The sequence below is a fragment of the Muscardinus avellanarius genome (assembly GCF_963383645.1).
Source record: "Muscardinus avellanarius genome assembly, chromosome: 7".
Lineage (NCBI taxonomy): Eukaryota > Metazoa > Chordata > Mammalia > Rodentia > Gliridae > Muscardinus > Muscardinus avellanarius.
The window spans coordinates 102,862,080-102,882,572 of record NC_137793.1 but is presented as its reverse complement, the minus strand read 5'-3'; the positions used below and the strand labels follow the sequence as shown (position 1 = coordinate 102,882,572).

At 42.4% G+C, this 20,493-nt stretch overlaps 1 protein-coding gene across 1 annotated transcript in view; it reads right to left on the bottom strand.

Annotated features, from left to right (window-relative positions):
* Window positions 1–20,493, bottom strand: part of NIBAN1 (niban apoptosis regulator 1) — a gene marked incomplete at both ends in the record, with an annotated part of 141,502 nt that overhangs the window by 33,830 nt on the left and 87,179 nt on the right. The gene's annotated exons all lie outside the window — the stretch shown is intronic.

Sequence of the window (20,493 nt, the reverse complement as noted above, 5' to 3'; positions counted from 1 at the left end):
ATTACTCGTTCACCATCCTAGCCGATCAATTCTATCAGTTGCTGATCATAATGGCTAGTATTAAGAGTGGGTTCATTAGCCAGGTGTAGTGCACGCTTGTCATCCCAGCATTTGGGCGGCTGCGACAGGAGGAGCACAGTTCACTGACAGCCTCAGCTACTTAGTGAGACCCTTTGCAACTCAGTGAAACCCTGTTTCAAAATAAAGAATAAAAAAAAAAATAGGGCTGGGAGTGTAGCTCAGAGGTAGAATGCCCCTGGGTTCCATTCCCAGTACAAAAAAAAAAAAAAAAAAGTGGGTTCATCTCTGTCATGGTTCAAATCTGAAATGTCTCCTAAAATGTTCATGTGCCTCAAGGTTCAGAGGTGAGGCGTGGTTGGCAGGTCACTAGGGGTGTGGCCTTGATGACTATCTCTGTGCCTGCCTGCTTTCTCTAGCTCTCCCTGCTGCCAGCCGCCGTAAGTTGAGCAGCTATCCTGTGCCACACCCTGTCGCCATGACATCAGGCAACCATGAAGCTGGAGTCAGCCAACCATGGACTGAACCTCTGAAACCGAGAGCCAAATAAACCTTTCCTCCTCAAAGTCATTCCTGTCAGGTATTTTAGTCACAGCGATGAAAAATCAGACTAATACAATCTTCCTTTTTCTCTCTTATAAATGCTCCCCTAACTCCCCTCAGGCACCCCGTGACTGTGTGCGATCAACCCTAACATGTCACTTACACAGGCCATCTCTCTTAACAGTGCCTCTTGGGTCCAGAGTATCCCCTCCTGGTTTCTCAAACAAAACTCCAACTTTTTTGTGTTCTAATATCAGCTTTCTGTCCAGAGGACATCTATATCACATGCTAATTTATGCAAATGACAGACAATAATTGCTAACACTTATGTAGCAGGATGTTGTTCCTCTAAGCACTTCACACATTTCATTAAGACCTAACAAAAACCCCTGAAGAAGTATTATTATCTAATTATTTTTGCAGATGAGGAGACTGAAGCACAGGAAGATGAATTAACTGCCTAAGACCAGCTAGCTAGGCAGGGGTAGGGCCTGGTTGAGAACTCAGACAGCCTGACGCTGAGCTTGCTTTTGACCGTCACACTGCAGTGCCTCTCATTTTAATGGGCTTGTTCTTCCAAAAATATCGGAGTTTAAGTGATGTTCTATCTGAGAAGTAACATCCCACCACCAAGAAATGATTATCCAAAGGTAAAAATCTTAGGTATGGTGGCCAGAACTGGGTCTAAATAACCTCAAATTTTCACAGATCACATAGGCATGCAAGGGTCTTCTTTTTCATCACAGAAAACTAGCTCTTGGAGGACACAATGAGGACAGAATCGTAGACATCTTAGTGGGGAGATAAACTTTAGGAGTGTTGCTCAGTGGTTCACAATGTGTCCTTAGGCATAGAAGAGGCTCTGGGTTCTATCCCCAACACCAGAAAAAGATATAGTCTAATGAAGCAATAAAGAAATCAGATTTGGCAAGAAGAAGTAAAGAGAAGAAAAGGGGCAAGTTTCCTGTCCCTCCCACCTTAGGGCACAAAGTTCTATTATCAGCAGCATATATTCTAAATTTATCCATGGGTATTAAATTTGTCAACTGGAGGCTCTATTCACTGGGGGAACAATCATAGCTTTCGATGGTGGGATTAATCAGTCAAGGATGAAATAGTTGATATAGAGACTCGGCAGAATTAAGAGAGGATCAATCTTTTCTGAGAGGTGACAATCAGTGAATAGATTAAGCATAACTCTTTTGAGATTGGCTTAACACATCATGGTCCTCAGAAAGTTAGGAAAGAGTTTAAAACACAATCTAGGGCATAGCCTCTATTTGAGTTCATTCAAAATTCTTCACAGGAGGACACCAGAAAGCCCAGTTGCTTTACCTTAAAAAATATAGAACAAGAAATGATGTTTCTAATATCAACTCAGAGATGTAGTCATAACTGAAAATCAGAAAACAGGCATGTCCCAAGAATCAAGTGTTCGAATTAGAGTATTTTCTTCCTTGCTATTTTTCTTGGCTTGGCAACTGATTCAGTGTTTAACCTCAGAGGTTTGGAAAACAAAAAATAAGGTTTTGGTATAAAATTGACAACACCACTGGTACTGTTCTCCCCCTGCAGGGACCGTGATACAGAGCTCAGTACACTGGGAGGGACTTTACCAAATGAGATGGAAACTATAATTACTACATTGGGATTCAAAATTGACTCATGTGCTCTTATTTTTAACAGATGTTTTAATTTCCAACTTAAGGAAACAAAGAGATGGAAGGAAATATGGCACTGTATTTGGACAGGGTGAGTATGGCCACATTCTCCAGCCAAGGAATGAAGTTTTAAATTCTTCACGTCTTTACAAAAAGCATCCCTTTTCTTTCTTCTCTTGCTGACCTCCATTACTGGAGCAGATACTTTAAACGCTGTCTGTCACCTTCTATATTGATCAAAGCAAACCATAACACCCACCCTGGAAGCTGCATCGCCAAAGATCTTTAAAAAAAAAAATAGAGAAATAGGGGTGTGTGTGTGTGTGTGTGTGTGTGTGTGTGTGTGTTTTGCTGGGGATTGAGCCAGAGAATTTCTACCTCTGCGAGTATTCCCAGCCCTATTTTATTGTTCTATTTTGAAACCAGGTCTCCCTAAGTTGCAAAGAGCCTCACTAAGTTGGTGAGGGTGGCCTCAAACCTGTGATCTTCCTGTCTCAGCCTTCCAAGTGTTGGGTTTACAAGCATGAACCACTGTGCCTGGCTTGAGAAATGGGATTTGAACACAATAATATGGGCATCAGAGGGAAGTCAAAGAAGGACTAGAAAGAGAGGTAGAATGCAATGGTGGCGGGCGTGAGGTACCCTAACGTCAGCAGAGAAGAAGTCTTAGTAATCAAATGAACCACAAATGAGCCATGAACCTTTAGAGAATGACAACTTCTTACCCATAAGACGGACAAACTGGATTTTACCTACTCCCTTTTCATAGGCGAAAAGGAATCTAATCTACCAATGCTTTAGTCGCTTTTCAGTTTAAAAGCTGATAAATTGATTTATATAAAGCCCTTAGAACAAATCTGCCACAGAGTAGGTCGCCTCATGAATGTTTGTTTTTACGCATGTAAATAAAGCTAAATAGCAATTGCCAGATCATTAAGCAAACCAAGAACAAGAGTTTGCTTCGTAAAAGACAGAACTGCGCTACAATGGTTATACGATCTTCATGCCTCTTAAGTCGTTTGCAAAGGCGTGTCTGAACTCCACCAGAATGTACAGGTGTTTGAGAGAAACCAGATTATCTGCTATTTGATCAACTTCCTGCTTCCGATCTTAAGGGAACGAATTTCAGGTTCAGAACGGCCCTCTAACGACCAGCAAGCAAAATGAGAGTTGAACTTAATGGCCCCTTGAATCAACGATGATTTCTGTCTTTGGGCCTCTTTGCAAACCAACTGAGAAAAGTGGCAGCTGTCCGCCCCAATAGCCCGACATGTGATTATGAGAATGCTCACGGAGGCAGATGCTCTAAGGAGCAACGTAGACGTCATCAGATTCAGCTCCCTTATTTTATGGGTGATGAAAAGGGGGCAAAAAGTGGTTAATTTCTTAGCTGAAGGTCACACAGCTGGTTCATATCAGAGCCAAGAGTTGAAAAAGTGGCTCTGGCATGTCGAGAGCAGCCTTGGCGTTCACACTTACTTAGATCATACACTATGAGAGTTGGAATGATCCTCAAGGTCACCTCCCTCAATATCCTTCCATGTTGGGATCCTTCAGCGCCCCAGACAAACACTCATTTGGCCTTGGCTTGAATATTTCCAGCAACAGAAAGCTCACAATTTAACAAAGCAGTTCTTCTCCTCACTGAACTGCTCTAATTATTTGAAATTTTTCCTTCGATGGAGCCAAACTCTGCTTTCATGATCTCTCTCTCTCTCTCTCTCTCTCTCTCTCTCTCTCTCTCTCTCTCTCTTTCTCTCTCCTCTCTCTCTCTCCTCTCTCTCTGTCTCTGTCGCTCTATCTCTGTCTCTGTCTCTTTCCCATTAATCCCCCCCCCTTTTCTTGCGGTACTGGACATGGAACCCAGGGGCATTCTACCTCAAAGCCACACCCCCAGCCTTATTTTTTATTCTTTATTTTGAAACAGAGTCTCAATAAGTTACAGAGGACCTAAGTAGCTGAGGCTCTGAACACCGATCCTCCTGTCTCAGCCTCCCGAGTACTAAGATTACAAGTGTGCACCACTACACCCGGCTTGTCGTCAATCCCATTTCTGCCTTTCAGAGTAAAATACACAAGTTTGCTTCTCTTCCAGATTCTAAAATATAGTAATCTGCTGAATAGACTTATTTTTCTCCAACTGTTCTTTAAGCAGCATGTCTTTTTGGATCTTTTCAATTTGACTCTTTCTTTTCCTTCCTTCCCTCAGCAGTACATTCTAATTTACTGACACATTTCTAAAACTTGGTCCCTAGAACTGAGTACAGTGTGCTAGGTACTCTCTGACGAGCATACCTTTTGTGAAGTAGAAGGACTGCTTTCCATGTTCTGATTTCTAACCTCTTTCTTAACAACCACATCATACTGTTGACTCATCTCTTTCTTGTAATCCAGTACATTCCCCACACCTTTTTCACATAAAACTCTGGCCAATCTAAGCCTCTCCTAAATTTTATGTCTGCTCCTGACTTTTAAGGGGAGATTTTAACCTTAATCCCTATTAAATTACAACATAGTGTGCTCAGCCTAGTCAACCACAGCCTGCCAAAGCCATTTAAAAATTGTAATCCCATCCCATAATTGCCTTTCACCTAAGTATCATTAGAAACTTCGCTAAGTTTCTCTTCTGTGTTTTTCTCCAACTCACTAATAAACCATTCAGCAGCTCAGGGGCATAGACAGAGCCCTGGGAAGCTGTAAGCATCTTCGGGAGCATGTGGGGGACACATTTTGGCCACTAGTTCAATGCTTACATCCCAGGACCGATTAATGTATATAAAAGCATCATTCTCCACAGTCTCTATTTTCTCATCCATGCAGCTGCATGGAAAATGCATATTTGGGAGACGTGACTGAGAATTTTGCAAGGGAAGGAAAGTTTCTCCAACCCTTTTGGGGACAGTTATCCAGGGGGCCGGCCAGAGAGGAATTGCTTTTGTTTTTTTCCACTTTTATGGATTTATAACACGTCTGAGTGAACTGAAACACTGAAGCCTCAAAGCCTGGGGAGTCACTGTAGATTTGGCTGCCGTGTCAGGATGGGGTTTGGACGCTGCGCTGTTGTTTTATTTTACCGGTAATCTGTGCCAAGCCACGTCAGCCGATCTGCCTGGTGATGTGTGGCAGTTATGTAACAGCATCGCTCACTCACAGCTCGGCCACGGCCGCTTCCCTGGCTTCTTTTTCTGCACATCTGGACTGTCTTCGGAGCCAGGTTGTAGGTGCCTTTCCTGCATAGAGCTCTGGTGAAGCTGCGTGCCCTCGTTTCTTCTCTAGAACAAAGGAGGAGGCCCACAGGGGAAGGTGGCCAACACCGGGTCTCTCCCACGCAGTGGGGACCACGTCTCTATAGTCCTGCCAACCCTCCTATCAGGTAGGAAGTAACCTCTCCACTCAAGAGAGGGCAAGGAAGCCAGGCATGGTGCACACGTTTGTAAGCCCAGTACTAGAGAGGCTGAGACAGGAGGATCGTAGGTTCAAAACCAGCCTCAGCAACTTAGCGAGGCTCTCAAAACTCAGTGAGACCCTGTTTTCGAATAAGAAATAAAATTGGGCTGGGGGTGTTACTTAGAGGCAGAATGACTCTGAGTTTAACCCCCAGGACCAAAAAAGAGAGCGAGAGGGGGCCAGGAAATTGAGTTTCAGGAATGCTGGGTAGCTTAGGTCAGTGTGTGGTCCAGCCCACTCACTTCCACATCCTGTTTTAACACTCTATCCTTTCATGTTTGAAAACTTTTTATTTTGAGATCATTTTAGATTCACATACTATTGTAAAAATACTCAGATGCCCCACATATTCTTTACCTAGTTTCCCTCAAGAAGACATCTTTCAACTCCATAGTACAATATGGTAACCATGTCATTGACATTGGTGCAATCCAATCTTCTTATTCAGCTGTCACTAGGTTGACGTGTGTGTGGGGGGGGGGGGGCTTAATTTTAAAGTTACTCTAAAAGGAAATTTCCTTCTCGGAGTTTAGATTCCTATAATTCCAGATTTGATCAGAGAACAGGGATTATCTAGGCCAAACTCCTCATTTTATAAGTGAGCAGATTGAGGGCCAGATAGGAGGTTACATGACATTACTAAAAAATAAAACAAAACTAGTGAAACCCCCCTCACTGGGACTAATAACGAATGGTGCCCATTCTAACAAAACGGTCATGAAAGTTTCAATTTTTATTTAAATGCCTATTTATACATGACCAACCTAAGCAAATATTTATTATGACACTAGCAAGGATAACTCTTATGGTGACTAACCCCAAGTACTGAGAATAACTTGATAAACTGCCAGATGTGCCTGAGCTATCATTTGTAAACTACTGAAATATTAATATATTTTCCAAGTTGCATCTGTGTCAGTGGACACAGATCCACCAGAAACAGAAGAACACCAACCAAGAAAATATGTGTATACCTCATGAAGATCCAGGGACCCAAGGGTGTAGTTGTTTTAGCAGAAAAATACAAAGAAGCTGGGTATGGTGGTGCACACTTGTCATCCCAATACTTGGGAGGCTGAAACAGGAGGATCTCAGGTTTGCAGCCAGCAGTAGTTTTAGCAGAAAAATACAAAGAAGCTGGGTATGGTGGCGCACACTTGTCATCCCCATACTTGGGAGGCTGAAACAGGAGGATCTCAGGTTTGCAGCCAGCCTCAGCTACTAAGTGAAGCCCTCCCAAACTTAGTGAGACCCGGTTTCAAAATAAATAATAAAAAATAGGGCTGGGGGTATAGTTCAGAGGTAGAATGCCCTGGGTTCAATCCCTAATACCAAACAAAAAAAGAATTCCTTATGGAGGACTTTATTTGAAGAGAATATTTTTTTTAACCACACAAAATAAATGCCTCATGGGGCCCGGCGTGGTGGTGCATGCTTGTAGCCCCAGCATTCTGGAGGTGGAGACCGGAGGATGGCAGTTCCCCCAACAACCTCAGCTACTTAGCAAGGCCCTTTGCAACTCAGTGAGACCCTGTTTCAAAAAATACATAAAGGCTAAAAAATAGGACAGGGGATGTAGCTCGGAGGTAGAATGGCCCTGGGTTCCATCCCCAGTACCACACACACACAAAAAAAAAAAAAAAAAAAAAAAAAAAAAAGAAAGAAAAAGAAAAAAATAGAAAAAATGCCTCATGTATTGCCCAGCCAAGAGCAGTCATCTCATGAATTTTTGACTTGTTGATAAAAATTAACAGACTATTTGTCAACAGAGAAAAGGAAGTGGTAATGGTGACTACTAGAACAAGTGAAGAGAGACTGGGCTCACTTCCTTTCAACGGACTAGATTGGTAGATTAGAAGGGTGTTGGAGACATCCTGTATCTAGACTTCAGCCAGGCGATTATGAGCGCCTCGTATGATCTGGATTGACACACTGAAGAAGTTTAGATAGACGGAAAATGCAAATAGACAGCAAAGTAGTTCACCCGAATGAAGGGTGCTGGCTAAAGGGCTGAGGAACTGACACTGACGTTGTAGAGGGAAATCTGTGGGGTAGTACATTTTCAGTTACTTAGAAAAAGAATATATATACACACAAATATGCATTATTAGTATATATATATATATATGCCTATATGCATACCAATTGTGTGTATATATATCAACATCTACATACACTATATATGTCAATAAGTTATCACATTTTATTTACCTACTAAGTCCTTATATAGCCAAACATATAAGCATTTTTGTTTTTGTGTTTTGGAGCACTGGGGATTCAACCCAGGGCTTCACACATGCTAGCCAGTGCTTGACCACTAGGCTGTGTCCTCAACCCTTTTAAAAAACATTATCTTGAGACAAGGTCTTGCTCAGTTGCCCAGGTTGGCCTTGAACTTGTGATCTTCCTGCCTCAGCCCCCGCCCTAGTAGCTGGGATTACAAGCATGGGCCAGTATATCAGATTTTTACCTTCAAGTTCTTCACAGTTCACTGGATTACGTAATCAGGATTGAAAATGAAGTATAATATGGATAATTGAATGCAGCACTTATTCCAAAAACACAAAAGTAAATGATACGTACCCAACACACAGTATATAAGCAACAAATGACAGGTGAATACACCGAATAAACAAATGTGCATTTGAAGGAAAAAAAGCCCCCAAGCCCTGAGATTTCATGTAACTTTGAGATTAGTGTAACTCAGAGGTGTGATACTGGTGTCCACAAAGCTGGCAAGGTTGGATCTCAAAAATGTGGCTTACAACATGGCCAAGAACAGTTATAGGGGGATTCTGAGAGTCACTCTTCTGAGTTTATTGTTCCATACCTATAGCTCTTGCTCAGCACCAAAATATTTTTAAACACTTTAAAATAAAGGAAGTGGATTTTCTTCCTTCCATCTTTCCTTCCTTTCTTCCTTATCTTTCTCCCTCCTTTCCTCTCTCCTTTCTGTCTTTTCCCCTTTTCTGTCCCTCCTCCTCTACTAACTTTACACACTAATTTAAGAGAAATCTCATGGCCCTCGGGAAAAAAAAAACAGAAGGAAGAGATCTTTATCTATTTGAAGATCTGCAGTGTAAAAGAGAATCAGATTTGCTCCAGGTAGATTCAGATACTGGAGTTGGGATTGTGTCGTCTAAAGCAGAGTATGGCAGATTAATAATTTAGCACAGGGAACAAATTTCTAACATTTAAAGTAAAACAGAGCTGAGACTCCAGTGGGGTGATGGAGGGGGTTTAGAGAAGGGAGGAGGGGAGATAGAAATGTAAAGAAGGTAAAATGAAAAAATGAAATAATGTTACATGCATATATCAAATTACCAATGCCAATCTCAAAGACATGTATGGGGAAAGTGAGGGGTGGGTGGGACCTGGAAGTGCTCCAGGTGTTGTGGGCATGTACATTCCTATTACCTAAGTATAATGTATAATTATACTGCACCAATAAAAGTATAAAAATAGTACTATGATGAAGCTGTATTAAAAACAAAAACAAGCCGGGCGTGGTGGTGCACGCTTGTAATCCCAGCATTCGGGAGGCTGAGACCGGAGGATCGCGGTTCATGGACAGCCTCAGCTACTTGGTGAGGCCTTTTGCAACTCAGTGAGACCCTGTTTCAAAATAAAGAATAAAAAAATGGGGCTGTGGGTGTAGCTCAGAGATAGAATGCCCCTGGGTTCAGTCCTCAGTACCGCAAACAACAACAACAACAACAAAAACATAGGGGGTAAAGAGATAAATTCAATCACACCATTCTAAAAACCTAGGCTCCTATCCATGGAAAAGACCCTTCCCACCTTTCGGAGACAGGCGTCATTGGACGTAAATCCTCAGCTGTAATCCTGGTTGAACTAATTTTCCCTTTCTGATTACTCAGTGGGTCTCTGGTCTATATCTCACATGTGATAGCCTTTTCTCTAGGATGAATGATCTCAGTTTCCTTTAGGTGATTTTTTAAGGTTTAAAAAATAAAAACGACCCATGCTCCACTCCTTTTCCCCAAAGTATGGATGTTGTTATCATTTGTTTCTTTCCAAATACCATAAAAATCCTCTGGACCCTGGAGCTGTGATTCATTGAAATGCTTCCCAGGGGCCTGAGTTAATCTATCACCTATCGGCCTCTGAGCCTCAGCTAACTAGGCAGAATCAGGCCAACAGGATAATGATGCAATCAATTATCTCCTGACTACCTGGGACAGATATGTATGGCTTTATCTGAGGAGATTTGTATTGTAAGACGGTGAACACAGAAGTATCTCCCAAACCTCCAATAACTATTTGTAGGAAGGCTACAAAATTGTACTCAAGAGAATAGGAAAATACACCCTCCTAAACTTCAGCAGAACAAATAAAAGCTATACAATTCCTTTTTATCTTACTATCAATGATTCGTGTATTTTTGTGTATAGTAATGGGGATGGAACCCAGAGGCATTGTACCTCTGAGCTCCACCCCCAGCCCTATTTTATTTTTATTTTGAAACAGGGTCTCACTAGGTTGATAAGAGTCTCACGACAGGCTGAGGCTGTCCTCGAACCTACGGCCCTCCTGTGTCGGCCTCCCAGGTATTGGGTTTACAGCCATGTGCCACCATGCCCAGCTTAATTCCTTTTTTAAATGTGCCTGACTGAAAATTGTCAGTCTCTCTATATAAAGTGTAACCGGCGGTTGTGATAATGTGCTTACTTGGTTATCTTTCAGCTCAGACCACAGAAACTGAGTCATGTGTCTGTCGGTGGCATCAAGGGAGGAAGCGGTGTGGTTTACTCCCTGCAGCAGAAACCGACCACACAACCTGGACACTCTTGAAATCAAGCCTGGGTTTTCAAGTGGGGAAGATGCTCCCATAGAGTCACAGAATGGTCCTTATTTTGGTGTTGTTGTGGGGGAAGGAATACTGAGGTTTGAACCCAGGGACATTCTACCTCCAAAATATGCTCCTACCCCAGCCCTTTCATTTTCATTTAATTAATTAATTAATTAATTTATTTATTTATTTTCAAACAAGTTTTTACTACATTGCTGAGAGTCTCAGCTAAGTTGCTGGGGCTAGCCATGAACCTGTGATTCTCCTGTTTCAGCCTCCTAAGTCCTAGGGTTGCAGGTGTACAGCCCCATGCCCGGCTCTCGATCTTTCATTTTTGCTAACTCACTCTTTTATTCCTGGAAATGGCTACTTTCAAACTGGTATCATCATGTGTCACTCAAGCACACAAAAATCTTAGAGGAAGGAATTCTTCCTGACCAATTCTATAGGTAATGATTCCTTCTGGACCCAGCATCCTGGTCTTACCCACGCTTTCCACAGGTAAAGGTGCACAGTTAAGTAACGTGGCCAGGTTATCTATTCAAGGACAAATACATCCCTGGCCCGGACTGGCGTTATTATATCACATTCCTGCCTGACACACCCGGAGCGCAGCACTGTCTAGTGATGCAGTCTGGACACAGTCCACTCGTCATGGTTATCGATGACTAATAGTAGCATCTACCTGGAACTTACCAGGGATTTCACAGTTTACGTGATCTCATTTGAGATTCATACAGCAGTTTCATGAGGCAGGCAAGGCCGATCTAATCATTCTAGGTAGAAAATGGGCAAGACTGAAAACGATGCTTATGTTATTGCTCAGGGTCATAGCAATAATTTCATCAGGTCATCAGAGTAAAAATAATAGAAAATAAGTTTCTAGCCTGATACACTCAACTTATTATCTTGCAAATCCAGGGATTGATCCCTCTGTGCTATATTCCTAGCCCTTTATATATTTTACTATCTTATGGTCCTGGGAATTGAACCTAGAGGCATTCTACCTCTGAGCTGCCCCCCGAAGCCCTTTTTGTGTTTTTGTTTCGAAACAGGGTCTTGTAAGGCTGTTGCAAGTCTCACTAGGTTGTTGAGGCTGTCCTCAAACCTGCAGCCCTCCTGTCTCAAGCTCCCAAGGATTGAGATTAGAAGTGTGCATTACCACTCCTGGTTCCTTTTATGTTTTATTATGTGATGGGGTCTCTCTAATTTGCCAAAGTTGGCCTTGAACTTGTAATCTTTCTATCTCAGCTTTTCAAGTAGCTGGGATTACATATGTGTGCTCCTGTGCCAGGCTAAACTTAACTTTAAAAATATGCTAACCTTATCTAAAATGTCTTAAATAGCCGGGCGTGGTGGCACACATGCTTGTAATCCCGCGCTTGGGAGGTGGAGACAGGAGGATCCGGAGGTTCGAAGGCAGCCTCACTAGCTTCAGAGACCCTGTTTCCAAATAAAAATATAAAATAGGTCTGGGAGTGTAGCCCAGAGGTGGAAGGGTTTCCAGGAACCCCAGTACCACCAATAAATAAATAAATAAAATGTCTTAAATACAATCGTCTACTCTTATCTAATTAATATGTTTCAGTTTCCTTATCTGTACTCTTTTCCCAAAGCCCTAAAAAATAAAATCAACCATGTTCCAGTCTCTCTTTAAGACATACAGCCAGTAAGGAACAGAGATCAGACTACTAGGGATACCTGCAGACCCAAGTTTATACCAGCACAATTCACAAAAGCCAACTTGTGGAGCCAACCGTAGTGTCCATGAGCAGAGGGATGGATGAGGAAGATGTGGCCTACACACACAAGGGACTTTACTCAGCCAGAAAGAACAAAATTGTGTCATTTGCAGGGAAGTGAACGTGGATGAACTAGAGAATATCACGCCAAGCGAGAACGCCCATCTCAGAAAGCCAAGGGTTGTACGTTTTCTCTCAAATGTGGAATCTAGAACAAGGCTAGGAAATGAAAGGGACTCCAAGCCAGGCGTGGTGGCACACGCTTGTAATCCCAGCATTCGGGAGGCTGAGACCTGGAGGATCGCGGTTCGCGGACAGCCTCAGCTACTTAGTGAGGCCCTCTGCAACTCAGTGAGACCCAGTTTCAAAATAAAGAATAAAAACTAGGGTAGGGGGTGTAGCTTGGAGGTCAAATGCCCCTGGGTTCCATCCCCAGACCCGCCAAAAAAAAAAAAAAAAAAGAAAGGGACTCCAGTTAAAACGAGGAGAGAGAACAGTGGTGGAAAGGGGCAGGGGAAGGAAGGTGGGCAGGAGGCGAAAAAAGGGCTGAGGAAGGGAACAGGCCAAGCAAGGCCATATCCGTGCAGGCTTCACTACCACCCTCACTGACACGTACAGGGAAGGAGGAGGGGAAGATGGGTGGGTACAGGGACATACATGAAGTGATGTATGCACTATGTTTAGCTCGCTTTGAATTTCACTGTGATGATAAATTGCGTTGCACCAATAAAATTATATAAAAAAGACATATCACACACACACACACACACACACACACACACACACACGCAAGGATGGCAGCCGCAGAAGGTGACAACCCATCATCTGTCCTGATTAGGAAGCTGAGAACATGGGTTCATTTCACATCCCTCCTTAGGTGTGGAGGGGCAGCAAACAATCCATTGCTCAGATTCTTAGGGATCGGATCATTTTTTAAAAACGGGAACCTGAGTAGTCATTACCAATGAAAACAGTGTCTACATTCCTGACCCATTCTGAGAAGAAGTGCTGCCAAGAGAACATATTTTAATTTCCGTGTTAGTTGAGCCACAATTTTGCATAACTGCTGCAAGCCAAGACACTCAGGAAGCATTTCACTGTTGGGTAAAGGCCTGCGACTCTGTATCAGTAAGTTTTGTCTCACTAAGGGACTCAGTTAATACAGCTTTATACTTAGGGCCAACTCTATGAATTTTTTCTTGTGAAAACTCTTAATAATTCCTTTTAGTATAGGCCAAGGAGCATCTTATTTAATAACTTGGCTGGCAACAAACTTAAGTAAAATAAGATTATTGAACAGAGTGTGTGTGTGTGTGTGTGTGTGTGTGTGTGTGTGTGTGTGTGTCTGGGGATTGAACCCAGAGGCATTTTATTTCTGAACCATACCCACAGCCCTACATTATTTTAGTAGTTTATTATTATTATTATTATTATTATCATCATCATCATCATCATCATCATCATCATCATTATTATTGGTACTGAGGATGGAACCCTGGGGCATTCTACCTCTGAGTTACACCCCAGGCCCTATTTATTTATTTATGTATTTCTTTATTTTAGAAACAGGGTCCCATTAAGTAGCAGAGAGCCTCACTAAGTTGCTGAGGCTGGTATCAAGCTTGCAATCCTCCTGTCTCAGCCTCCCAAGTGCTGGAATGACAAGTCTGCATCATCACATTCAGCTCCTCAGCCCTATTTTATTTTATTTTGAAACAGGATCTGGCTAATGTGCTTAGGTTGCTTTAAACCTGTGCTCTTCCCGTCTCAGCTGGATTGCAGGCATGTGCCTGGTTCACTGAATAGAATATTATGCAGTCACTAAGAAAACAATTGCAATGCGTAGCAACATCATGGAAATAGTTTGGGCACAATTTTAATTGTAAAAGGCATTGTAAAATGACATATCCATCCCAATTTAAGAAATGTAAAATGCTTACCCATGTGAGTTGTGATCAAAAAAAGCATATAAAAAATGAAGTTGAGATTTTGTATTTGTGGCTAAAAGTCTGTAGATGTTACACTATTAATATCCTTTGCAAGATACATGCTGATTTAGTGACTTTTTTTTTAACTTATCCTCTCATGACCATGGGTGATATTTGCCTCTCCAGAGTCTGAACGGTCCTGTAGCAGTTTGCTTCTTAAAGCTTAAACGTGCTCCCACAAGCACTGGTAGTTGTCAAATCACAGCACGCTCTGTGGTCCCAACATTAGGACCCAGGCCAAGCTTTTAATAAAGCAGATATGGTTTTGTGAGTAGAATTCCACTGGCGAAAACCAGCCTTTCTCCCTTGGTGGTGGTACGCACGATCAGCTCCTCATTCAGCCCATGAGGCGATGTCCAGTGTGATTTCAAATGAAGAGGTCATTCTTTTTTCTCCTCCGTAAAGATATTGTTCAGTGTTGCTTACTCAGAAGAGGACCCCACTGCCTGCTTCCATGAACAGAGACAAAATTTTATATCCTGGAGCACTTTTGGGACTTGTTCCAAATGTCTTTCCAAATATTAATACAATTTCCAGTTTCCCACCAAAGGAAAGAAACCCACATGTACATGCATCTGAAGGTGCACACGTCATCTGAGACACAATGGGATAGCGTCCCATCGCACTATAACGTCCTTGAGGGTCAGGGCTGTCCGATTGGTCCTGGTACTCTCAGGTTATACCACAGTGTCTAGTGAGAAGCAGACCGGAGTGTGACTTTTACTCCTCCGCTTCGGCTGTGGGACCTCAGCCTTTGAACCTGACCAGGTTCAAACACTGCAGTTGCAAAGGGAGTTGTTCTAAACCAACAAAGCAGGAAGAAACTTCTTCCTGTCATTCATCATGATACACACAGCATAGTTCATCGAATAGAACAATCCCAGGACCGGTGCAATGTACAAGAAGCAAAGTGGCTTATAACAAGTCCCTACGTAGGTTGGTTTGAGTTCAAGGCCCTGGACAATTGTATCCTAACTCACAAAGCCTTTCTTGCCGGCAGTGAGGAACCCGTGTAGGTTACACTTTGGGGACTTGTTCTCTAACAACAAAGCCATACCAGAATAAGCCTGCTCAGGGTGGCAGAAAATTGCTAACCACCAACAGACATATTGGATGACATCATTTCCAAACAGGATACAGCCCTACAACAATCTGGCATATTTATAGCAACAAATTGTTCACCCAGCTCCTGCCCTCTGCCAAAAAGAAAAAAAAAATAAAGCTAAAATGTGTGATGGTTTTAGATGTCCTAATACCTATTATAGACAGTATTGGCTGTAGTCTCCAATCACATGGTGTAATTAACTCATTCCAGACAATTATTTGAACAAATTGGCCCAATGATCTAATTCCTTTATGGTAAAACAGAGAAAGAGGAAATAAAAGCAAAACCTCAATTCTCGTGTCAGAAGTGTTAAAGCATTTGTATGGTTAAGTGTGTGTGTGTGTGTGTGTGTGTGTGTGTGTGTGTGTGTTTTCCTATGATGTCATATTTATTATAAGTAAATAAATGCCTCTTGGGGAGTCATAGTTTCTAGTGGCATATTTCTGGTTGAGGAAGACATGATAGGAACATAGAACTAGAATGGACCTTTACTGTCTATCCATTTCTCTAAAATGGGGAAGTATTTATTTGTTAGATAAATATAAATTATTTTAGACCTATTGTCATTACTGATGATTGTAAAAAGCTAATTTGTATTCAAAAGTATGGATTTACACATTAAAATTAATCAGATAAATCTGGTGTGGTAACACACACTTGTAATCTGGAAGGCTGAAATAGAAGGGTTACAGGTTCAAGGCCACCCTCAGTAACTCGGTGAGGCCCTCTGCAACTCAGTGAGACCCAGTTTCCAAATAAAATATAAAATTTGGATGGGGTATAGCTCAGAGATAGAATGCCCAGGGGTTCAATCTCCAGTGCCACACACAAAGAAAAGTAAACTAGAGCCGGCGTGGTGGTGCACGCTTGTAATCCCAACATTAGGGAGGCTGAGACTGGAGGATTGCAGTTTGTGGACAGCCTCAGCTACTTTGTAAGGCCCTCCGAAACTTAGTGAGACCCTGTTTCAAAATAAACAATAGAGGCGGGCGTGGTGGCGCACACTTGTAATCCCAGCATTCGGGAGGCTGAAACCAGATGATCGTGGTTCGCAGACAGCCTCAGCTACTTAGTGAGGCCCTCTGCAACTTAGTGAGACCCTGTTTCAAATTAAAGAATAAAAACTAGGGCAGGAGCCGGGTGTGGTGGCGCACGCTTATAATCCCAGCATTTGGGAGGCTGAGACCCGAGGATTGCGGTTCACAGACAGCCTCAGCTAAATAGTAAGGCCCTCCGCAAACTCAGTGAGACCCAGTTTCAAAATAAAGAATAAAAAATAGGGCAGGGGATGTAGCTTGGAGGTTGAATGCCCCTGGGTTCCATCCCCAGACCCGCAAAAACCAAAACAAAACAAACAAAAAAAAACCCCTAGGGCAGGGGTTGTAGCTTGGAGGTCAAATGCCCCTCGGTTCCATCCCCAGACCCTCAAAAAATAAAAATAAAAAAATAAGGCAGAGGGTGTAGCTCAGAGGTTAAATGCCTCTGGGTTTCATCCCCAGACCTGCAAAAAAAAAAAAATTTAAACTAAATTAATCAAATTAAAACTATTCAAAAGTCATTGTGACATCCTTTGCATATAGTAGAACATGAAAGTCCCTATTATCAGGCAGCTCCCCATCATGTGTAACCTACATTTCTTGGATTACAATTGAGAACATTTCTACAAGTAGCATCTTCAACATGGTTGGAAATATAATTGGAAAGTCATAGAGTCTTCCCAGAACTTTCCTTTCCACCTAATTGCTATGGTCTGGATAAGGTTTGAGTGTGTCCCCAAGGCTTCATGTGTTGAAGTGTCATCACCATTGTGAGAAATTAAGGGGGTAGAAACTTAATCTGACTGTGGTGTTTAGAGGTGGGGTCTTTGGGGGGTGATAAGCATTAGATGGAGTCTTGAAGGTGGAGTCTCCGTGACTGAATCCTGAAGGCTTTATTAAGAAGAGGGAGGACACTCTCATAGACAGGCTTGCTCCTCGTCTCTTGCCCTGTGCCATCTTTGGACTCTGCCATCAAGAAGGTCCTCACCACATGCACCTCTAGACCTTTCACCTCCAGAACTGTAAGCCCAAATAAATTCCTTTTCTTTAATATGTTTCTGGTCCATGATATTGTATTATTAGCAACAGAAAGTAAACTAATACATTGAGTAATGCAAGCATTACAAGTATTCCTTACAGTTTTTATTTTTTTAATTCCATACCTACATTTTTTTATTAAAATCTTCTCTGAGAGTACTCCTCATCTCTACATTTTTCCTAAGTTCTAGGCTGGGCATAGGGATTCCTACTTAATTCTGTGCATACTTAATAAATTTGACTACATATTACAGCCTGTCCTCACTCCACCACCCTGGGCACTCATGGATCCCTTTACTCTATTTTTCCACAGCATCATTATTTCCTATCATATTAGTTTGCTTATTTATTGTGTTTGTGGCTTATTTTCTATTTCCACCAGTAGCCTTTTCTAGAATATAAGTATCACAAAAGTGAGGATCTTTATTTTACTCTTTTCTGTGTCCTGAGTGTGGAGAACAAAGCTTGGCACAGACTGTGTGCTCAACAAAGATTGGTTAAATAAATGAATGTAGATTTTTTGAGCTTAAAATTAAGATACAATTAGGAAGAAGATGGTAAAGTGAAAGGGGAGGGAACTCAAGGTTCTGGGTTGGAAGGAGCTGAGCAGGAAGAAGAGGGGGCCTCAGTCAGCTGGGCAAGAAGGAGAGACTGCACAGCTGAGTAGGAACAAGATGTCAAGGTGGAAGACCAGAGAAGTCAAGGCAGAGCTGAGCAGGAAGGAAACAGAGACTCAGCAGGAAGAAGAGGACTTGGTGTTTTTTCAAAGATTAACAATAAATAACAAGAAAGACAATAATAATAATAAAAAAGAACACAGAAGTGTTCATCTACAGCCAAACTCCTCATTAATCAGTGAATATATCAGGCAAAACAAGATTAAATGTCTAAATTAAAGTGTGAATGTAGCACGGTCAACCTGGACACTCATTGTTGGGAAGGGGGGAAAGGGAACTAGGGGGGACCAAGCACTGTGTGAATGTATGCCATTTTCAATGTGATCCACATAAAAATTTAAAAAATACTGTGCCTACTTTGTATCTGGTAAAAATGATCCAACTTCCACTTTTTAAAATGTCAATGTGTTCATGTGGGCCTATTTTTAATTTTCATTTTCTCCCCAATGCCTATAATGGTGTCTGACATATAATTGAAGCTCTATAATTATTATTTAAAAATTTTCATTCTGACAAACTTTGAAAAATCTAACCATGGACAATTAGGTCAAAGAAACAAATACAATAAATGCAAAAGTTGGGGATTTTTTAAAATTAGGCAAAAAGTGATAAGTATTTGATATAGAATTGAGAAAATAATATGTCAACCAGAATTACTGCTTCTTAGCCTAATCCCTATCATATATTCACTCATTTAACATGGGTTGAGCGATCCTCCTGTCTCACCCTCCAAGCGTGGGGATTACAAGCATGCGCCACTGAGTCCAGCTGTGTTTTATTTTAAAATAAAACAAAAAAGAGGGAAACAACATTTGACTCAAAAGTCAATTGGGTCACTAAAACTGCGGAGCACAGTATGACCTGAACCACCCCCTTCATCAGGGCCCCTCCCTCCATGACAGGATGGGGGAAGCACAGGATCAGTGAGCTCCTTCTCAGCCCTGGAATCACCACTGGATGTCTAGGCTTCCTTTAATTTGCGTTTCCCCAACAACCACAGATCCAAGGAATCAGAGGAAAAGGGACCCAAAAGCAGAAGTGGAGAATGCCCCCAGCCCCACAACCTCGTTGCTACTTTACCAGTTCTGATTTTGTGTTTTCTTGAGCGGCCTGGCTGGTACTTACTTTCCTGGTGCGTTGAGGCTGCCGCGCCCATGCACAAGGGAGCCCACGGCCACACATTGCTGTGTGCTCCACCAGGCCCGCCTCTTTCCTACTGCAGGGAGCTCAGCAGGGACTGAGGAGTGGAGCAGGATAGGGGGCAGCCACCAGGTGTGCGAGGCACTTGGCTTCCACCCCTGGCGCCCTGGCGCCTAGTAACATCCTCCTCATAATAGAACAGACACCACATGCCAGAGGAGATTGGAGTCAAAGCCCAAGCTTCGAGACTGAACGAAGGGGAAGGGATGGGAGAGACGCAGTCGGGTCAGTGCAAGGACTGTAGACATCAAAGAGAAAGAAAATGAGAAAAAAATGGAAGATGGGTCCGGTGATGAGCCAGCTGAACATGGACCTAACCTGGTTTTGTGTCTTGAAGTGTGGGGTTGCTTTCCCAGCACCTCTGTGACTGGTATTATTAAAAATCAAGTACCTTAGCTGAGCATGGTAGCATATGCTTGTAGTCCCTACATTTGGGAGGCTGAGACAGGAGGATCGCAGTTCGCGGACAGCCTCAGCTACTTAGTGAGGCCCTTTGTAACTCAGTGAGACCCTGTTTCAAAATAAAGAATAAAAAAATAGGGCTGAAGGTGTAGCTCGGAGGTAGAATGTCCCTGGGTTCCATCTCTAGTATTGCAAGAAGAAAAAAAAAAAAATCAAGTACCCCCCTGTCCATTTATGTAAAAGGAAAAAAAAAAATCCTATTCTTTTCTTCACACAAGCAAGAGCCCCCACCATTATTTTACCATTCAAAGAAAGGAAAGAATGACAAGAGCAGCTGGTCTTTTCCTTGCAAAAAGTCAATATCAACCATGCCAAAGTGTAGATTAGGAAACCTCCTGTTGACTTTCCCTGACACCTGTAGACCTTCCCTTGTTTATCCTTTTTTTTTTTCCCCTTTGGGTTCTGGGAATTGTACCCAGGGGTGTTCAACCTCTGACCCACAACCCCAGTCCTACTTTATTTTTTTTTTTTTTATATTTTGAAACAAGGTCTCTCTAATTTGCGGAGGTCCTGGTTAAGTTGCTGACATTGGCCTTGAATCTATGATCCTCTTATCTCAGCCTCCCAAGTACTGGGATTATAGGTGTGCACCACTGCCCCTGGTTCCTTCTGTATCTTTAGGTGCTCACCCTGCCCCTTTCACAGCAACCACTGTACCATGATTGGAGGTGGCCAGTGGCGCCGGGTCTCCTGACCCTCCATCTCACCTTCCTAGTGGGTGCTCTGTCTCTCGGCAAGTTTTATTAGTTTAAAAAACATCGC